Raw genomic sequence first — 22,143 nt, 5'->3', positions numbered from 1 at the left:
ATACTAACTGATGACAGTGATTTGTACCTTAATTTTTACATGATTTGATTTTTTAAATACCCTTTTGAACATGTATTTTAATGATTTTTTTCATACTTCAATCTTAGAATAAGTCAAGAAAGTACAATATTGATGATGCCCAAATATGTAAATATGCGTCAACAATAATATTTCCAAAATATATTACACATACATTCATCATACTGATGGCTATATAAAATCATTTGAATGCCTTGTTAAATGTAAAATGGTGGAACTGTTATGATGGTAGTGGCTTCCCAGCCAAAAAGGATTTGGTCATGGTCAAGGCTCTTGAAGGTTGATAGTTAGGTACTTCATGCCCAGCTCCTCTAACTGTTGCAAATGTCAAGCCCTTATAAATTACACTAAACCCCCCAACATCGAAGTCTCCATTCATCCAAGGATACCATTCTTCTTCTATTGGAAGCTTAAGTGCATTAATGGAATATCTTGTGCCAGTCACAGGAACAATCGCATCCACATCCCCGTTACAATCAAAATCATTTACCATTAGTTTGATTTTGCTACCAGATTATTCTCATTAAACACTTCCTATCAATAACATTATTTTTCCTTTATACCTGTAGACTAGTATTCTCAATCCTGCTGCCATCATTCTTCGATATATTGGAAACATTGTGGTCTCAGATCTTGAGTATGAAAGTACATCACTATTTAAAGAAGAAGATTGGAAAATTATTAGATGGTACTCTTCAAAGTCCTAGACTTTGTAAGATCAAACGAATAATCGTACATATTTAAAAATATCAATTTCATACACTCGTACCTGCATTCAGTCCATGGATAAGACAAGTCTGTTACATTCCCATGAAGAGCACTTTGCACTTGTGGGGTGTTAAAGGTGTGTAAATACATAACCAGGACTACATGCATCAAATCCATTTAATCCATTTGTTGAGGTATCATTCTGCAATTTAAGGAGAATAAAACATATATCTACTTATTCAATACATATAAAATATGACATAGAAAGCATTGTACTACATCAAAATTTCTATGTCAAGAGATTCTAGCACCATGTTTACATACTTACAATAGAAGTAGAAGATGGCCAAATGGGATCTGGATGGGATGGACAAAGTGGGGCATAGATATTATAACGATTTATCTCTCCATCGGTAGATTCTGCTTTAGACTCAAATTTATTGTTAAGAATTCTATGGCTTGATCCAGATGAACTACAACGCTGATCTGCATAATTTTCATCTGATATTAATGCATGTGACCATGCATAATCAATAGATCCACAATCATCTTTATCCGCATTCATTATTCCATTTCCAATCTATACAACACAGTTTTTCAATAATAAGAATTCCAAATAATCCACTCTATCAATGTGTATTGTTTATACACATTTTCCTCACTTATCTAAAGATCACTAAGATTTATTCTACTTTGAGGAATTTTTCTGCTGCAGGAGCAAGTGCTGGGCAGAGGAATAAATTTTTGGTTTGCAATTGTGATGGTGTTTAATTTTAGGGCTTAATTTAATATTTTGTTATAACTTTAGTAAAGGTTTAAACAAAACCTTTACGGATCTGGTGGTTGCCAAAACTAGTTCTTAACTGTTTGACTTTGTTTATAAATTCCCTCTAAAATCTTTTGGGAGAGTATGATTTGAGAATTTTCTTTTCTGTGTGAAGAAGGACTGAGATGGACAGATGAAATAAATAAAATTGTAGTGCTTTCTTGCTACTTGGATTTTGGTTTTATTTTATTCACACTGCAAATTGATTAGGGATGCATATCATATCTTTTGTTTTTTGAATAAAATAGTAGTAGTAGCATTGTTTTCTTTTTGTAGAAGTTATCATTGCAACAAGCCAGACTCACACTAGAATCTTTGGAAATTAAATTGGGCATACTTTCAGAATCAGGCATAAGAAAGGACAAGCCAATAAGGTGGCTGATGCACTTAGTAGAAGAATGTTAGCAGTGCAAGAAGTACAAATCCAAAGCATGGGTGTAGATGCATTGAAGGGAATGTATGCGGAAGATAGAGATTTCAGCGAAGCATATGAGGTTTGCACTAAATTGGAAATAGTTTTCATTCTACTTTTTCTGAATTCATTGTGCAAGATGGACTGTTGTTTAAGGGAAGCCAACTATGTATTCCCAAATGCTCTATGCGGAAAAATGTTATTAAAGAAAAACATTGTGGAGGTCTTAGTGGTCATTTTGGACTCAACAAGACATTAGAATTCAAATAGACATTAGGAAGTTTGTGGAAGGTTGTCTGGTGTGTCAAAGGGCAAAGGGAATATCAACAAATGCTAGACTTTATCAACCTTTACCCATACCAAACAGACCTTGGGAGTGTTTGAGTATGAATTTTGTCATGGGATTTCCAAGGACAAAGACAAGTTATGACAGCATATTTGTGGTTGTTGATAGATTTAGTAAAATGGTTCACTTTATTCCATGTAGAACCACTAATGATACGAGTTATATTGCTGGACTATTTTTAAAGAAATAGTTCATATTCATGGTTTGCCATTGAGCATTGTATCTGACAAGGATAGCAAGTTTGTGGGTCACTTTTGGAGAACCCTATGGAAGAAGCTAGGCACAAATTTATCTTTTAGTTCAGCCTATCATCCTCAAACAAATGGGCAAACTAAAGTGGTTAATAGATCCTTGGAAAACCTTTTGAGGTGCTTGACACGAGAACATGGAGGTAGTTGGGATGCTATCATACCTCAAGAAGAGTTTGCATATAATGACTAAGTGAATCATATCATAGGCATGAGTCCTTTTGAAGTTGTTTATGGGAGAGATCCAAGGTGAGTTTTGGAACTCAAAAATTTGGATGGTTTGGAGAAAAGGAGTTGACATGCAGAAGACTTTGCTGAAGCAATGGTGGAAGTGCATAAGTACGTGAGGAAAACTCTACAACAGAATAATCTAAAGCTGAAGACTAAGGTAGATTTGAAAAGAAGAAATGTACAGTTCAAAGTTGAAAACATGGTTATGGTTCACTTGAACAAAGATCAGTTACCTCGGGGCAGCCATACAAAGTTGATGATGAAGAAGATTGGCCCATGTAAAATTTAAGAAAAGTATGGAAAAAATGCTTACAAAGTGGCATTGCCTCCAGATGTAGCTATTTCACCTATATTTAATGTCTTAGATCTCACATTGCATAAAGGTTCAAACAAAGAAGTTGGTACAGAAGCAACAACACATGAATCAAATGACTAGATTCAAGAATTGCCTTCTAAAGAGACACCCCAGATGGAAAGCATCATCAACAATAGGGAAGCCATGAGGACAAGACACAAAGTACATATGGAGTACTTGGTTAAGTGGAAGGGCCTTCTAGATTCTGAAGCTACTTGGTTGCCTGAAACAGAAATTCTAAGGCAAGGTGGGGATATACAATAGTTGGTCTCTAAGAGGACTTGAGACAAAATTCACCCCCGAGAGTATGCTGCAGGAGCAAGTGTTGGGCACAAGAACAAATTTTTGGTTTGCTATTGTGACGGTGTTTAATTTTAGAGATTAATTTAATATTTTGTTATAACTTTAGTAAATGTTTAAACAAAACCTTTATAGGTCTGGTGGTTGCCAAAACTAGTTCTTAACTATTTGGCTTTGTTTATAAATTCTCTCTGAAATCTTTTGGGAGAGTATGATTTGAGATTTTTCTTTTCTATGTGAAGAAGGACTGAGATGAACAGATGAAATAAATAAAATTCTAGTGCTTTCTTGCTACTTGGATTTTGGTTTTATTTTATTCACACTGCAAATTGATTAGGGATGCATACCATATCTATTGTTTTCTAAATAAAATAGCAGTAGTAGCATTGTTTTCTTTTTGTAGAAGTTATCGTTGCAGGAAGCCAGACTCACACTAGAATCTCTGGAAATTAAATTGGGCAGTAATGCCTCTTGCTCGCATAATCACCATGTGAAGTGGCCTGAGTGTGGTGGAGAGTGGGTAGGAGGAATGTACATTACTTTCTTCATGGCCATTTGTAGGAATGGGCTACAGTTTGAAGAAACATGTGTTTAGTAAGGCAACATCCCTATGTGCTCGCCATGAATGAACACATGTAACCTGCAAGGTGTTGTTCATATTTGATGTTTCCTTGTAGTTTTTTTTAATTTCTTCTTTCCATCCAATATTGAGCCTATTATAGGCTTTGTTGTTGTTATCTCCTCATCATATTGGTATGAGAGCGAGACAAGATCTTGGTGGGAAGTGTATGTCTGCAGAAGAATGACAGGCTGGGGCTGAGGCTCACACCATGCTTTCAAAAAGTATAACTCCAGATGCCATCAGAAAGATGATGAAGGAACTTCTAGAAGAGAAGTTGAAGGAGTTCAAGAAGTCCAGTAAGAAGGATAAGGAGAATGAGGTGGAAGAAGGTACCAGTGGAGATGAAGAAGAACAACAACACCAGGATCCACCAACAAAATTTGGTACAGATCAAAAGGCACTTGTTGATGCCTTAAAGTGAATAAAAGGAGATATTACTGATAAGCTACCTACATATGGAGGTAATCTCAATAGTGAGGAAGTGATTGAATGGATTGAAGCAATCAAAAATTACTTCGAGTTGAATGAAGTTCCAAAGAATGATAGGGTAAGGATTGCAAAAGGAAAGTTGAAAGGATCTACTCTCTCATGGTGGAATTATATTCAAGGAGAAACGATACAAAATAACAAAAATATGATCTATTCATGGGAAGTGATGAAGGGAAAAATCAAGGCACAATTTTTGCTTGCAGATTATGAGGTGCAATTGTTTAAGAAGTTGCAAAGCTTGAGGTAGTGAGACATCAACGTGAATACCTATATAGAGGAGTTCCATAGGTTAACTCTTAGGGGGAAAAAAAAAGAGAAGGAACCAGAAAGAGTGGCTAGATATTTAAATGGTCTAAGAATGAACATACAAGAGGAGATCAGCCTCTTGGCCCCAGATACATTGGGGAAGTGTTTTCAACTTGATCTTAAAGTTGAAGAGAAGTTGAAGAGGAAGAGTGATCAGAAACAAGGAGGGAGAAGTGGAAGGAATGACCGAGGTAGGGGAAACTTCAACAATAGAGGACAAAGCTAGAGGTCCCAAGATTAGTCTAACCCTAAGGAGCAAGCGGGTGACTCAAGTAGCAGAGGAGGCTATGGTGGAAGGGGATATAATGGAGGAAGGTTAGATGGATTAGGTAGAGGATCTAGGTTCTCAAGAATGAAGTACTACAGTTGTGGTCGGATAGGGCACCCAAAATATAAGTGTCCAAAAAGGGCATCTACTTCTCAAAATGGTGAAAGGAGAGTCACTTATGTGAAAGAAGATAATGTGAGTATGAACTCACCAAAAGTTCAATTGATGAAAGAGGCTCAGGGAGAAAGTCTTATGTTAAGGAGGACACTTCTTAAGGAACCACTAAAAGAAGATACTACTCAAAGGAGGGCTCTTTTTTGAGTTCAATGCAAGGTGAAAGGTAAGTTGTTTAGAGTAATAATTGATTTAGGTTCCATAGATAACATCATCTCACTTGAAGCTGTAAAAAAATTGAAGTTAGAGAGACTTCCACATTCCTTTCCATACAAGGTTAGTTGGTTGAACAAAGGGCAACAAGAAGTTGTGAATGAGCAAGCTTGGGTAGAGTTCAATATAGGGGAATATAAAGATAAAATATTGTGTGATGTCTTGCCCATGGATGCTTGCCACCTCTTGTTGGGAAGAACTTGCCAATTTGATAGGAAGGCATGCCATGATGGTGAGAAGAATTCTTATAGCTTCCAAAAGGATGGAGTAACATACAGATTGAATTCTGAAGGAGAAGAGAAAGGGGTTGGTCAAGTTGGACCAAGTGTGTTGATGGTGGGTGAGAAAGAGTTCATTAATACTCTTGAAGAAGATGGAATAGGCTTTGCATTGGTGTTGAAACCTAAGGAAGATAGGAAAAAGGAGTGTTGTTGGACAGCAGGCTTGAAAGAAGTTGAAGAGTTGTTGAACCAATACAAGGAAATCATTGCTGAGGTAATGTCTGAGTCTCTGCCACCAATAAGAGACATAAGTCACCAAATTGATCTTATTCATGGAGCAGTGCTACCCAACAAGGCAGCATATAAGATGACACCACAACAAAATGAAGAGATTGCTAGGCAAGTACAGGAGTTGCTTGACAAGGGGTTGATAAGGAAAAGTGTTAGCCCATGTGCCATACCCTCAGTTCTTGCTCCAAAGAAGGATGGTAAGTGGTGCTTGTGTACTGATTCTAGGGCTATTAATAGGATAACTATAAGATATAGATTTCCTATTCCTAGAATAGAATATTTGTTGGATTGTTTGGGGGGAGCTTCATATTTTTCTAAAATAGATCTCAAAAGTGGGTATCATCAAATAAGGATATGAGAAGGGGATGAATGGAAGACAACCTTTAAAACTAATGAAGGGTTATATGAATGGCTAGTTATGCCATTTGGTTTATCTAATGCTCCTAGTACATTTATGCGACTAATGAATGAAGTTTTGCATGACTTCATTGAGAAGTTTGTTGTGTTCTACCTTGATGACATTTTCCTGTATAGTAGGAATAAGGAAGAGCATTTGCAGCATTTGAAGATGGTTTTTCAATGGCTACAGGAGAAAAAGTTGAAGATAAAATTGGCAAAGTGTGACTATTTGAAACAAGAGTTTGTGTATCTTGAATTTGTGATATCCAAGGGAGAATTGAAAATGGATCCATCTAAAGTGTAGGCCATCATTAATTGGCCAACACCAAGGGCTGTTGGAGAGGTTCAAAGTTTTCATGGCTTGGCCACATTGTACAAGAAGTTCATAAGGAACTTTAGCAACATTTGTGCACCAATTTTAGACACCATCAAATGAGGAGGTAACACAAAATTTGAATGGAATAATGCAGCAAATAAGAGTTTTGAGGAACTCAGAAAAAAGGTAGCCAAATATCCTGTTGTTGTTTTACCAGATTTTAATAAAGTTTTTATGGTAGAATGTGATGCTAGTGGCTTTGAAATAGGGGCTATTCTTAGTCAAGAAGGCCATTGCATTTTTTAGTGAGAAGCTGAATGAGGCAAAGAAGAAATATTCTTCTTATGATTTGGAATTGTATGCCATGGTCCAGGCATTGAAAAAATGGAGGCACTATTTGTTGCCTAAAGAGTTTATTGTGTATACTGACAACCATGCTCTTAGTTTCTTGAATGGAAAGGAACAACTCAACCATAGGCACATGAAATGGGTTAAGAGTTTGCAGGCTTATACTTTCACAATCAGGCATAAGAAAGGACAAGCCAATAAGATGGCTGATGCACTTAGTAGATGAATGTTAACATTGCAAGAAGTACAAATCCAAAGCATGGGTGTAGATGCATTGAAGGAAATGTATGTGGAAGATACAGATTTCAACGAAGCACATGAGGCTTGCACTAAATTGGAAGATAATTTTCATTCTATTTTTTTTGAATTTATTGTGCAAGATGGACTGTTGTTTAAGGGCACCCAACTATGTATTCCCAAATGCTCTATGCAGGAAAATGTTATTAAAGAAAAACATTGTGGAGGTCTTAGTGGTCATTTTGGACTTAACAAGACATTAGAATTGGTACAAAGATTTTATTATTGGCCTAAGATGCAAACAAACATTAGGAAGTTTGTGGAAGATTGTCTGGTATGTCAAAGGGAAAAGGGAGTATCAACAAATGCTAGACTTTATTAGCCTTTACCCATACCAAACAGACCTTGGGAGTGTTCAAGTATGGATTTTGTCATGGCATTTCAAAGGACAAAGACAAGTTATGAAAGCATATTTGTGGTTGTTGATAGCTTCAGTAAAATGGCTCACTTTATTCCATGTAGAACCACTAATGATGCTAGTTATATTGCTGGACTATTCTTTAAAGAAATAGTTCGTATTCATGGTTTACCATTGAGCATTGTATCTGACAAGGATAGCAAGTTTGTGGGCCACTTTTGGAGAGCCCTATGGAAGAAATTGGGCACAAATTTATCTTTTAGTTCATCCTATCATCCTCAAACAGATGGGCAAACTGAAGTGGTTAATAGATCCTTCGGAAACCTTTTGAGGTGCTTGACACAAGAACATGGAGGTAGTTGGGATGCTATCATACCTCAAGTAGAGTTTTCATATAATGACTCAATGAATCATAGCACAGGCATGATTCCTTTTGAAGTTGTTTATGGGAGACATCCAAGGGGAGTTTTGGAACTCAAAAATATGGATGGTTTGGAGAAAAGGAGTGGACATGCAGAAGACTTTACTGAAGCAATGGTGGAAGTGCATGAGCACGTGAGGAAAACTCTACAACAGAATAATCCAAAGGTGAAGGCTAAAGAAGATTTGAAAAGAAGAAATGCACAGTTCCAAGTTGGAAACATGGTTATTGTTCACTTGAACAAAGATCGATTACCTCGGGGCAGCCATACAAAGTTGATGATGAAGAAGATTGGCCCATGTGAAATTGTAGAAAAGTATGGAAAAAATGCTTACAAAGTGGCATTGCCTCCAGCTGTAGCTAGTTCACCTATATTTAATGTCTTAGATCTCACATTGTATAAAGGTTCAAACAAAGAAGTTGGTACAGAAGCAAGAGCACATGAATCAAATACTAGATCCAAGAATTGCCTTCTAAAGGGACACCCCAGATGGAAAGTATCATCAACAATAGGGAAGCAATGAGGACAAGACACAAAGTACACATGGAGTATTTAGTTAAGTGGAAGGGCCTTACAGATTCTGAAGCTACTTGGTTGCCAGAAACAAAAATTCTAAGGCAAGGTGGGGATATACAACAGTTGGTCTCCAAGAGGACTTGAGAAAAAATTCACCCCCGGGAGTATGCTGCAGGAGCAAGTGCTGGGCATAGGAATACATTTTTGGTTTGCAATTGTGATGGTGTTTAATTTTAGGGATTAATTTAATATTTCGTTATAACTTTAGTAAAGGTTTAAACAAAACCTTTATGGGTATGGTGGTTGCCAAAACCATTTCTTAACTATTTGGCTTTGTTTATAAATTCTCTCTGAAATCTTTTGGGAGAGTATGATTTGAGATTTTTCTTTTCTGTGTGAAGAAGAACTGAGATGAACAGATCAAATAAATAAAATTGTAGTGCTTTCTTGCTACTTGAGTTTTGGTTTTATTTTATTCACACTACAAATTGATTAGGGATGTATATCATATCTGTTGTTTTCTTAATAAAATAGTAATAGTAGCATTGTTTTCTTTTTGTAGAAGTTATCGTTGTAGGAAGCTAGACTCACACTAGAATTTTTGGAAATTAAATTGGGCAGTAATGCCTCTTGCTTGCATAATCACCATGTGAAGTGGCCTAAGTGTGGTGGAGAGTAGGTAGGAGGAATTTACATTACTTTCTTCATGGCCATTTGTAGGAATGGGCTATAGTTTGAAGAAACATGTGTTTGGTAAGGTAGCATCCCTATGTGCTTTCCATGAATGAACACATGTAACTTGTAAGGTGTTGTTCATATTTGGTGTTTCCCCGTAGTTTTTTTTATTTCTTCTTTCGATTCAATATTGAGCCTATTATATTCTTTGTTGTTGTTATCTGCTCATCATTTTCAAAATGATAAATATAGTTAGAATACAAATGATAGACTGGTTATGAGCGGAAAAGGGGAAGAAAAAATTAACTGTACCATAACTCCCTTGAGATTTATGAAGGATGTATATGAGTTGTTATTCTCAAGAATTGTGTCTGCTAATTCAGGTACACAGAACCCTACATGCACATACAAAAAAGACACCAGAAGAGAGTTTATTTATAACATTGTGATGAGATTTCTATATTCAGATTTATCAATAGGATTATTGTTTTGCATACCAGCATAGCTTTCCCCTGCAATATAGAAATATTCAAGCCAATTCAGAAGAAATGTGTGTGAGTCTCGAGCTATTTACCCATGAAAAACATTTGTTTTCATTAGTAAATATACATTGAAATAAGTATCGAAACATTGTTTACCCATGACAAACATTGTTTCCATTAGTAAATAAGCATTGAAAGATATCTTTATTGTGTCCAGTCATATCCCAAAATCTGTTTTATAACTTATAAAGTGAAATACTAGTGTGATCATTGTTGTCGTTTAGATAATTAGAGGAGGTATTGAGTATGAAAATCCAACACCGGCAGCGGATTCCAAAAACAGGGTGTTTACTGCTACACATTAATACAAAAGTTAAATGAATCTCCGGGAAATATTGAATAATGACATTTCTAGTTGGAAAAGAAACTTATGATATAAATGATTATAACCAACATTAGTTATGAATAGTTCAAGAATTATATTATATTAATTTGGGCAAAAGGATCGTCATTAAACATCACACTAAGAAATAAATTAAGCTTAGAAAAATAAGATAAATTTGATTATTTAACACTTTTAGTGTAGGAATTAAGTCTTGGTATATGATATTTAAGCTGTCCCAAGTAGAAGCATTATAGAAAGTAGAATAATATATATAAAACCTTGGTTCCATGCATATAGATTTTTAGAAAGAATTTGGCCATCCGGTTGTACACGGAATGGACCCAATTCGTTCATTGCTCCCACACCAAATAATGAGCATCCTAGTCCTGAATATACAACTTATAATAGTCAGTAAGTTGCAATTGTTGGTGTAGCGATGAGATCCCTTTTCATCTCTACTATTAGTATGTACTTTTGATATGATGGCAAAATCTACAGCAATCCTATTCTCTATAAACATATCTTCATTGAAAAACAAGAAAAATATGCGAACAATTAGAAAATACCTCCATTGAGCTAGAGTAGGAGAGGCTTTGTAGATGGGTCCTTGGTGGCCTCTACAAATTAGTAGAAAAGTGTTCTCCCTACTTGTTCATCAATGGTCACATACCCTGCATACTGTGCAAATGTTATTCCTTCTAGTTGGCTAGGGAGAGAAGTTATTTTTGTGAGAAATAAATCACAACATTAAAATTTTGCTCTGCTCTAACAATTGCTGAGTGCCAGTTTTTCTTGGCACATGAAGTTGTTGAGTGGCAATGTGCTCAACATATGAAGGTGCCGACTGATAGGCAGTAGGTGCCAAGTTAGCTCGGCACAAGATGAAGCCAAGTAAGCTCGACACATGAAGAAGCCAAGTTAGCTCGGCACACAAAGGGCAATGCTCGGCAACAATGGATGTCGAGTGATCTTGGCTCAAACTAAAAAAATTATAACTTAGTGAAATTTCAATGTGAATGTTTCCACCATTAAAACAAGAGAGCCAAAGCTTGAAGCTTCTAAACAAACTTCACAAATGCAATGAATAGAAAAAGGACAATGGATTCAAGTATGTCTTCTTGTTTTCTATTCAACTTTGATTATAAATATTACAAAATTTGAGAGCATTCAGCTTCAACCAGAAAACCCTAAAAGAAACTTAAATTGGTAAAACTTCAAACTTCAATGAGCTTTTAAACTTGTAGCTCTAATGGCTGCATACAATGGTTCTTGGAGCAATCATTGCTTTAACACCACAAAACCAACAATAACGAACTTAATGAATGAACAGAGGAATCACGTGCAACTGGAGAGATTGGATCTGCTGATAAATTTTTTCTTCTTCCTTCTCTGTTCTGCTCTGCTCTACTAAACTTTTGATTTACTGAACTTACTCTCTGAATCTGGTTGAATGAATCTCAGACATTCCTTTTGTCATATATTTCCTCCTCTTTTCTTGATTTCAAAACTCACCTACCGCATTCATGTTTATGACTGTTGTGTAGGTCGTCAAAGATAGTAGGTGGGCATTTGGCTCCAAGGGCAAACGTTTCATGAATGACACGTGTCATTTTCCATTAGCACTTTGTATCCATTTTGAATGAACTAACCAATGCTCATCAAATTGTGCTTCATACCTAGGGTGAAATACACATTTTGTATTTCCTTCTTCTCACCTTTCTTCGTGCGGACCATAATAGATCCTTTGCCCACAACTGGTAGGGTTCCATTGTTACCCATTTTAATCTTAGATTTGAAACTCTTGTCAATGAATGAAAACAAGGTTTCATTACCACTTATGTGGTTGCTACATCCACTATCGAGGTACCAAACCTCGGGGCTTCCTTCTTCACCAACATTACACATGATGAAGGCAGTGGCATTGTTTCCACTTCCCATGTTCACATCAGCCACATTTTCTTGTCTTGACTAATTATTTTGCTGCTTCTAGCATTCACTTGCATAATGCCCATATTTATGATAGTAGTAGCATTCTACATTACTTCTATTTGAGTTTTAGTTTTTCTTACCTCCTCTTGAAGTATTTTGTGAGCTACTTCCTCCATCTGCTCTTCTTGAGCTTTCTGATGCAGCATTTCTTTGTCCTCCATTACCTCGGCCTTTGCCTCTAGAGTTTCTTCTTGAGCCATTTCTTCCTCTCCCCCTTTCTCTTCGATTTGACTAAGCTTTGAATGATTGCTCTTGGGAAGAAGAAGATGGAAATCTGTTGATCCTATGCTTATGGGTTTGAAGAGTACCCATCAACTCATCCATTGTCAAAATAGTGAGATCTTTTGCCTCTTCTATGGTCATGACCAAATTGTCATACTTATGAGGTAAACTCCTCAATATCTTTTCCACTACCCTCTGCTCTTGATAGTCTTCTCCATTTGACTTTAGTTGGTTAATCACATTGGAAGTCTTTGAACTAAAGTCTGCAACTTATTCATTTTTTTTCATTTGAAAGTTCTCAAACTCCCTCCTTATATTTTGCAGCTTTACTGTATGGACTTTATCAATCCCCTTGAAGTTCATCTCAAGCATATCCCAAGCTTTATTTGCATAATTTGTTGCTACAATCTTGGGAAAAATTGTCTCTATCATTGCTGCTTCAATAAAACTTAATGCCTTAGCATCCTTCCTCCTTGACTCCTTCAATTGAGTCTTTTGAGCATTTGTGAGAGCAACATACCGAGTTGGGTCTGTCACATCATTGAACCCATTAACTACAAACTCCCACAAATCATCTCTAAGGAGTGTGATTGAAGACCCCTCATGGCTATGGCACCTTAGGTATGGTCATCTAGGCTATGCTGGTTTAAATTTGTTGTCAAATAAAAGAATGGTAGAAGGCTTGCCACGTATAGGAAATTCATGTGATAAGTGTGAGGCTTGTATTTTGGGTAAGCAACATAGGCTTCCTTGTAATTCTAGAAATTTTAGGAGAGCTAGATATCCATTAGACTTAGTGCATACTGACCTAGCCAATTGTATGCAAGTTACTTCCATTGGGAGGGAGTACTTATTTAATGACATTTATTGATGATTTCAGTCATAGGACATGGGTGTATTTCTTAAAGAATAAATCTGAAGCATTTGATAAATTTGTAAAATTTAAAGCCTAGGTTGAAAGAGAATGTGGACAGTATATCAAGGTCCCAAGATCAAATAGAGGAGGGGAGTATACCTCTAATTCTTTTATAAATTTTTGCAGGAAACGTGGCATAAAGAAAGAGCTCACAACTAGCTATACACCACAGTAGAATGGAGTGGCTGAAAGAAAGAACATGACCATTGTTCAAATGGCAAGGAGCATGATGAAAGAGAAAGTTCTCCCAACTAAATTTTGAGGAGAGGCTATGGAAATAGTAGTTTACCTAATTAATAGGTTTCGTACAAAGGCAGTTCGTGATAGAATTCCAATGGAAGCATTGTCATGAGGAAGATGGATAGTTGAACACCTAAGGGTGTTTGGATGTGTTGCATATGCACATGTACCTAAAAAGCAAAGGAAAAAATTGGATGACAAAGGTGTGAAGTACATCTTCATAGGGTACAGCTCAGAATAAAAAACATATAGATTGTATGACCCATTGAACAACAAGATGATTCTCTCAAGAGATGTGGAATTTTTTTTAAATTAGTCTTGGAATGGTCCAACTGATGAGTCACTGAGCACTTCAAGTAAAGTGCCAATTATGAGTGAAGAAGATGCTAATGAAGAGCAAGAAGAAGGAGCATATAGAAGAAAAGGCAAGTAATCTCAGTCATTGTTGAGCTCCTCTATACATAACTGAGTGTTAGTGCTGAGTACCAGTGAAGACTGAACTAGTCAACAAATCAACAGCAGTGAAGATTCTGATCTCACACTATCCTATCTATTACCAAGAAAGACAAAGAGTCTTAGGGAGATATACCAAGATTAAAGGTATGAAGATTATGATGAGAGTGTTAATTTTGCATTATTTTCTCATAGTGATCCAATATATTTTGAAGAAGCTATTAAGAAGAAGAAATGGTGTAAGACCATGGATGAGGAAATAGATGCTATAGCAAAAAATGAGACATGGGAGCTAACTGAATTGCCTCCCAAGAAGCAAGTGATTGGAGTGAAATGGGTCTATAACATCAAATGTAATGCTGAATGAAAAATTGATAGACATAAGGCAAGGCTTGTAGTCAAGGGCTACAAATAGTAGTATGGTAGAGATTATGATGAGACATATGCCTCAGTTGCAAGAATGAAAACTGTGTGTGCTGTCCTAGCAATTGTAGCTCAGCACAAATGGAAGGTATACCAAATGGATGTGAAGTCTGCCTTTCTAAATGGTATATTGAAAGAAGAAATCTATGTGGAGCAGCCACCTAGTTATGAAGTTATAGGTGAAGAACACAAAGTATATAGATTGAAGAGAGCTCTTTATGGGCTCAAGCAAGCTCCAAGGGCATGGTATAGTAGGATTGACTCATATTTGATGAGCAATGGCTTTAGCAAAAGAAATGGTGAGCCTACTCTCTACATCAAGGTAGCAAATGAAAATGTTTTGATTGTTGTCTTATATGTAGATGATTTGATTTTTACTAGTAATGATAAAGCTTTAATTGGTGAGTTCAAGGAGAACATGAAAAATGAGTTTGAAGTAACAAACCTTGGTCTCTTGAAGTACTTTCTAGGCATAGAAGTAAAAAAAATGCATGACGACATCTTCATCTCTCAAGAAAAATATGCAAGGTAGATTTTGGAGAGATTCAAAATGTAGAGCAGTAAGGCAGCCCCCACACCAACAGTAATAGGTCTGAAGTCGAGCAAGGAAGACTCTAGCAAGAGAGTGGATCCAACACAATATAAGAGTATGGTTAGAAATTTAATGTATTTGACTGCAACTCAACCAGACCTAATGCATGCAGTAAGTTTGATTTTCAAATTTATGAAAAGATGAAAAGATTCCCATTGGCAAGCGAGAAAAAGGATCCTAAGGTATGTGAATGGTACTGAGGGATTTGGAATTTTGTATACTACATCAAATAGTTTCAAGTTGTTGGGTTATACTGATAGTGATTGGGCTAGAAGTATAGATGATAGGAAGAGCACTTCTGGATACATGTTTCATATGGGATCGGGTGCAATTTCATGGGCATCCAAAAAGCAACCTATTGTTGCTCAATCTACAGTAGAGGCTGAATACATAGTAGCGAATGCAGCAGCATGTCAAGCTATTTGGTTAAGGAGAATCTTTACAAATTTGAATGAAAGGCAAGAGGATGGAACCACAATTTATTGTGACAACATCTCATCAATTGCATTGTCCAAGAATCCAATCTTCCATGGTAGAAGCAAACATATTGAAATCAAATATCACTTCATCAGAGAGTTGGTGGAGAATGAGGATATTTAGATGGAATTTTGCAGGTCTGAGCAGTAGCTAGCTGACATTTTTACAAAGCCATTAGGAATTGGAACTTTTGTACACCTAAGAGAGTCTCTTGGTGTAGTTGATTTGGATCAGCAGTGATCCTTGTTTGTTTGGCTCGGGACAAAGGGGGAATGTTTAAATATTAAAGGCAAAAGGCCGTTTGTCTTTAATATTCCAACCATTTTGTCATTCTCTGGCAAACCATATTGAGCGTATTGATTGATCTTCCATGAATATTCACTGCTAATGGAAGGAACCACCCATTTATTTCCCTCTCTAGTGCTCACATCAGACTTTGATCGTGCTTCATAGTGACTCGGTTGATGAGAAGGATGAACCAGAATAGCTAATGCTATCGCCAAAACTATTAAATTTTTCATCTTGAACTCACAACACAAAGATATGTTCTGAAAAAAACACTAATTGGGGGTGACTAAATAGACCCAATTGCTATGTTGCTCAGTCAGATTCTCCAAATTAACGTACGTCTCCCATTTCTGCGTGAAACTTGTTATTAGGGTTATTCAATCTCAAAAAAATTGATCTTGACACGGTGGTTTATTCACCAATTTGGTCTTTGGTGTTTAGAAACATTATCTTCTATTTGTGCCACTTTGTGTCGCAGTGCGATAAATGGGTAAAATCCATAGACTATACTATCTTAGACAAAGATGCCTAAGTTTTACAATCATTGAAACGGCAATAGATTTGCGGTGGGGATTGAGAAAACAGATTGCGTGGATAGGGTGGAACATCACGAGGAGCTGTGAATTATGTTTGTGTATTTGGATGAATCTATTTTCTATTGGTAAAGTGATTTACTATAGAAAAGGGTAATAATGTTTATCTATTAGCTTTCATATATAAATGTTCATAAATTACATATATGAAGATAACATCTTATGTAAATTATCTTTAGATTACAAATATTTTTAATCCTTAATTTCTATTCTTATCTATTATTTTGACAAGCTCGTTAATTTCTTAAAATGTTTGTGACAATATGATCTTAGAAATAATTGATGAATTTCACTAAATGTTAGAGACATAATGAGTCTATTAAAGATTGTAGACTTGACCTCAAATAATTATAGGATCAAAACTGTATGTACATGTTATTCACACAAATGGAGGTTCATCAATGTGAAAAATGATGTATATCAAATGTTTTTCTTGGTATGTGAAAATAAATTTGAAACATAAAGGCACCATGTAAAACATAGACTAAAGATTACACTTTATAATAATGAAAATATTTAAGTATGATACATTAACATTAATGTTATGCAATAACTCTTAGCATTATTTTGACCACAATCAAATAAGTAAGTTTATCTACTGATAGAATTCAAAATAAATTAATGGAAAGGTGTATTCATCAAAAAGAAAGAAAGAAAAACTAGTTTTCTAGTTTATAATATCATAAGATATGACTTATATGTCTTAAGATCAAGATTTCTTCAAATGTATTTAATCTCATCTAAGTGATTAGCAAAGAAATATGTAATGGTGACATACACAAACTATAATAAAATGAATCTCATTCCAAATATGGATGATTCAAACCTAAATAATATAGTTCAATTACATAAATTGAATACATCTAATCTAACATCACAACATCCCACATTAACTTATACTATGAAAAGTTCAAAATATCATAAAGATTGCAACTAAAATTCCACATAAAAAATACATGTATTTTTTGAAATAAAATATAACACTAAATATAATGATAATACTCCATCAAAACTCTAATGTAACGGAGGCAATAGAAAGAAGTTGGAAAATATATAAAACTAAGCCATCATCATCAAGCTTACATGAAATATTGAAAGAGATTAGTCAGAAATATTATCCATTTCTCAAGCATATTATTGAGAGATTAGTCAGAAATCTTATCCATTTCTCAAGCATATTATTTACTGGAATAAATACATAGACTATTTTAGGCAATCATGAAGCTATAGTGAGAGATCATAAATAGACTTCTAGGATAATCAATCTCACACATAACTTGTGTCTCAAGAAAGACACTAATAATCTACATAAGGCTTGTAAATTTATTTTCATGTCACCAATGCATAAACCATGGGGATGAACAAATCAATACTAAGTCAATACACAACCATGATTGAGTACATAATGCATCAATACTTTAATGCATAATTGACACCTTGGAAATTAATGATTAAAAAATATGAAAATAAAATAGGCTAATAAAATCAAGTATCAATAATTCTAGTTTACTAATAATGTTCTTTACTATTCATCAACACTATCCATTCTACTCATGAAATGTTTTAGGGTGCCTTTCAAAACCTTATGGCTCCATTTAGATTGGGCCACCCTTTCATTTCTCTTTTTGCAATTAGATGTTCTCTTGAGATTAGTTGGTTTCAAGATGCCTTAAAAGATAATTGATTTTGAGGTCTTTGTGGTTTCTTTCCTTGTTTGTTCTAGGTAGTCCTCCCACTAAAAGGTTGTTAGGAAACCTTTCAAAATCCACTATTGGTTTTTAGTTTCCTTTCTTGTGTTGAGTCTAACACAAAGGTTTTTGTAGTTGGAAGATTATTTGGGGTTTCTTCCTAAAACCCTCTATTTTTATTTTGTAGGTTGTTGGTTCTCATTGATTGGTTGTCCCACTCAAAAGTCTCATTTTCTAAAAAAGGGTTCTTTCCTTTCCTTTATTTGGCAGTCTCACTACTCTTGAGTTACTTCCCCTTCACTATTTTTTGTAACTTATAAGGGTAATTTATCTATACACAACACTAACCAATTCACTTCAAATCAATTTAGAAAAGAAGATAACTCATCAAGCTATAATTAGAATTCATACATTACCATGTGTTTAATCACCATTTACATTGAATCATCATAAAATGAAAATAAAGAAAGATGTTATCCTACTAATAACCATATATAGTGCACATTAATTCAAGAAATGATACAAAAGGGTTATGGAAATCAATTACTAAAGCCACATGATAAAAATAGTGACAACCACCAATATCAATAAATACTATGGTGACCTAGAGCACTTCCACACTACAACCACATAAACATATTAGGTGCAATTCCCTATTACAAATGAAACAACCATATTACCCAAAAAAAGTAACAAGGTTAAGATTCAAAAGAATTGAAGATATCTATATTCATATAAACACTTTCTCCCTTTTAAGTACTAATATCAAACTAGAATGGTTGGGTGAGCTTATTAGCATGAATGTTGATGATACTACATTGGGGGAGTATCCTAAGCATTCGAGAGAATTCACATATTTCATTCATGACTATGTTTGTCATTGATGCCAACATAGCAGAAAGTATTTGAAGACTAGCAGAGTAGCAGAGAGAGATCAAGTTGTATGAACAAGGTTTTTATCTAGTGATGCACGCTCATGGACATGTTCTACACTATGTCCTAATAAGAAAGTTTAATGTACAACATGTAAGTGGAAGGCTTATGGAAATTGTACTTGATTTACTAAGAGTAGTATAGAGACAGAGTGGTTGGAAAGAAGTTCCTAATGCTTGTATTATAGCTTTCATCTAAGATGTAATAAGAAGATGCACGGTTAGTCAGTGATAGCGAATAGTCTAATAATGACAACAACAGATGTGCAAGCTCCCACTAGTACATTTGGGCTCATTTTTTGACCTTTATTAGTTGAAATTTCGACCCATTTTTCAACCAATCTTTGACCAACAAATTGGGCGATAATTTTTTAGTCAAAAATTCAACAAACATATTGGATGGTCAAAATTTTGACCAATACGTTGGTCGAAAAATGTCTAGGTCATTGAGCCATTTTCTGCCATTCATTGGTCAAACTTTTGACCAATGCTTGGTAGAAATTTGTGGGGCATTGGTCAAAATTTTGACCATCCAATAGGTTGGTCGAAACTTCAACGAATACAGTGGTCGAAAAATGTTGGCGTTGTTAGTGCATTTTCATCCATTCATTGGTCGAACTTTCGACCAATGCTTGGTAGAAATCTATAGGGCCCATATCATGCACAGCAATATCATGGACCCACTTCCCGTGTACTAGGTATGAAGATTTTTGATCATGAGATCGAGCTGGGATCAAAGGGTGGCGTTGACTTGCTATGAAGAAGTGCTTGTAAGTTTAGCGAGTTAGCAAGTGTGGCCCACTACTATTGAAGTAAAATTTCTATCCACAAGATCAAGTCTGGATCGACGATGCTCGTTGACTCGCTATAAAGAGATGTGCAAAAATTAGGTATATCAAGTTAACGAGCAATGAACCCACCATTTTGTTCTTAAAGGTTGTTTCAATTGTCTACCACACAATTAAAGTAAGATCAGTGATCATCGCTAGCTCGCTGCAGAAAGGTGCTTGAGAATTATGTATAACGAGTTAGCGAGTTGATGACACGTGTGCGTAGTCATGCATGGGCCCGGTTTGAAGCACCAGCCTTGAAGGAAAGGTAGAGGTGGAGGTGTTTTATTGTCTTGATTGCCAATGTGTTAAGAAGAAAGTTGAGTCAGCCTAGTTGTAATTCCCAGATCGTGGGATTTTTCAAGGATCAACGGTACAAGTTTAAAAAAGAAAGTGCGACACCACTCTATTTTTCTATTCGGCACATTTATGATAATTGAAAGCTTCACGTGTGGGAGAAACAAAGAATAACATAGAGATTTTCATTAATTCTAGTCCCACGCGAACAAAGATTGCAAATTTTCTTAGCACAAGAGCCTGATTGATTATGTCGTGTTAAGCTTGGTAAAAACGTGAAACTATTCTTTTGTCATTCGAGAGAAATTTTAGAAGTTCAGAGAAGAACAAGTTCAGAAAGTCAAGTAAGTACTCATATTATAACCTCTGTGGCATTCCAATTCTCTCAATACTGTCAAAATGCCTCCTAAGAAACCATTCTTTGGGCTCATTAATTATATAGATAGGAATGTCCACGATGATTTATTAGAATTACTCCCAAAATCTGTTGTATAGCGTGCACAAGTTAAAAATTTAATTTCCTTAAACCCTAGGCTTAAAATTGGTGATGGCCTATATGACAAGGGAAACTGGGTTAGGGATGCAACAACTACTCAAACTGGTCTTATCTTGTTTAAAAAGTTGTTTTCAGAAAGAAAGTTGTTTTCCTTGCATGCTAATGTCTAGAATTTTGCTTTGGGAGAGTTAGTAGTCCCAAGTGTTTTCATGGATTATGATTTTCTTGAAGCCATTGCTAAGAATTATGACCAAGCCATTAGGGTTGTAAGAAGAAAGGATGGTGTGCCTCTGGTCTCGATTACTCCTGAAGAAATTAGAGAGGTTTTTTACCTGGAACCATTATCAGACTACCATGTGCAAATCAATCTACTAGAATTAGAGAATCTATATAAAGAAAAGAAGGATGTAATTAGGGGAGGTGCACTAAGGGCACATATTGGTACAATAGGAACTTTGCCAATAATTACTGCAGCCTCTAGAGAGCCTTTTAAGAAGAGTCTTTTCACTTCCTGGACTATAGAGATATATAGGACCTTATGCTAAGTATTTGGTGAAGATGAGCAAGAATTTATGCCCATTGGTTTCATGTACATGATGGTTTAGATTGCTTCCTTTGGTGTAGATGTTATTTTTGATTTTGCTTCCTTTTTGGCTGAAGAAATTCACATTGGTTTAGTTGGGATTGCGAAGGGAAAGGTGGAAAAAAAAATTTGGTCACTACTCTCTATTAATGCATATGTTTTTGTTCAAAGGAGTGACATATTTTGGTAATGAGATGGAACTAAATAGAGAGGAGAATGGGGAAATACTACTAGTCTATTTGTGGAGTGCAAATATGACCTAGGATGCAAGTAATGCTAGCTTTGTCAGATTTGATAGATATTTTGTTGCTAAATTGAGATGCCTCATATTGAGTGACAATCCCAGAATCCCTAGGGTACTAATGAGTCTCATCAGGCCTATGGATAACCCCCATGACTTGAAAGTTTCACATAATTGGGGAGATATCATCCCCTACCCTGTTTCTACTATTTTTAGAATCTATGGTTTCAAGGGGAACCCTCATGTTTTTCCTTACCAAGTTCCTTTGAAGGTTGGAATGGTTGAATTTTTATGGTAGTTAGGGGGGGTGGAAGAAATGTTTTTGTTGAAAAGGAAATTAGGGTCAATTTTCCCTACCTGCATAGTGGCCCATCAATTTGTGATTACAAAAGGGGGATGGGTATTTTTGCATAAAATTTTGGAGCAATATATGATGGCTGTCTCTCATCCCTGTTTTTGTGATTCTGGGGAGATTTTCAATCAAATGTTGAGGCATAGAATCAAGTTGGGACCGGTCAAGCACGATTCTTATTATCCAGAGGATATTATAAGGAATGAATTCTCATTGCAAGAGTAGGAAACTAAAAAGGAAAAATGGAGAGTTTATTCTTGGGTCTTACACATCATTCATTATTT

The 22,143-nt window shown here is 35.6% G+C and overlaps 1 pseudogene; it reads right to left on the bottom strand.

The window, feature by feature from the left end:
- Positions 1-259: 259 nt before the first annotated feature.
- Positions 260-16,080, bottom strand: LOC149575245 (serine carboxypeptidase II-3-like; annotated as a pseudogene).
- Positions 16,081-22,143: the final 6,063 nt, after the last annotated feature.

Source organism: Cupressus sempervirens, chromosome 2 (genome assembly GCF_028749045.1).
Source record: "Cupressus sempervirens isolate cs-2001-9-10 chromosome 2, ASM2874904v1, whole genome shotgun sequence".
In the NCBI taxonomy this organism is placed as follows: Eukaryota; Viridiplantae; Streptophyta; class Pinopsida; order Cupressales; family Cupressaceae; genus Cupressus; species Cupressus sempervirens.
This window is presented reverse-complemented; position numbering and strand designations above follow the sequence as displayed.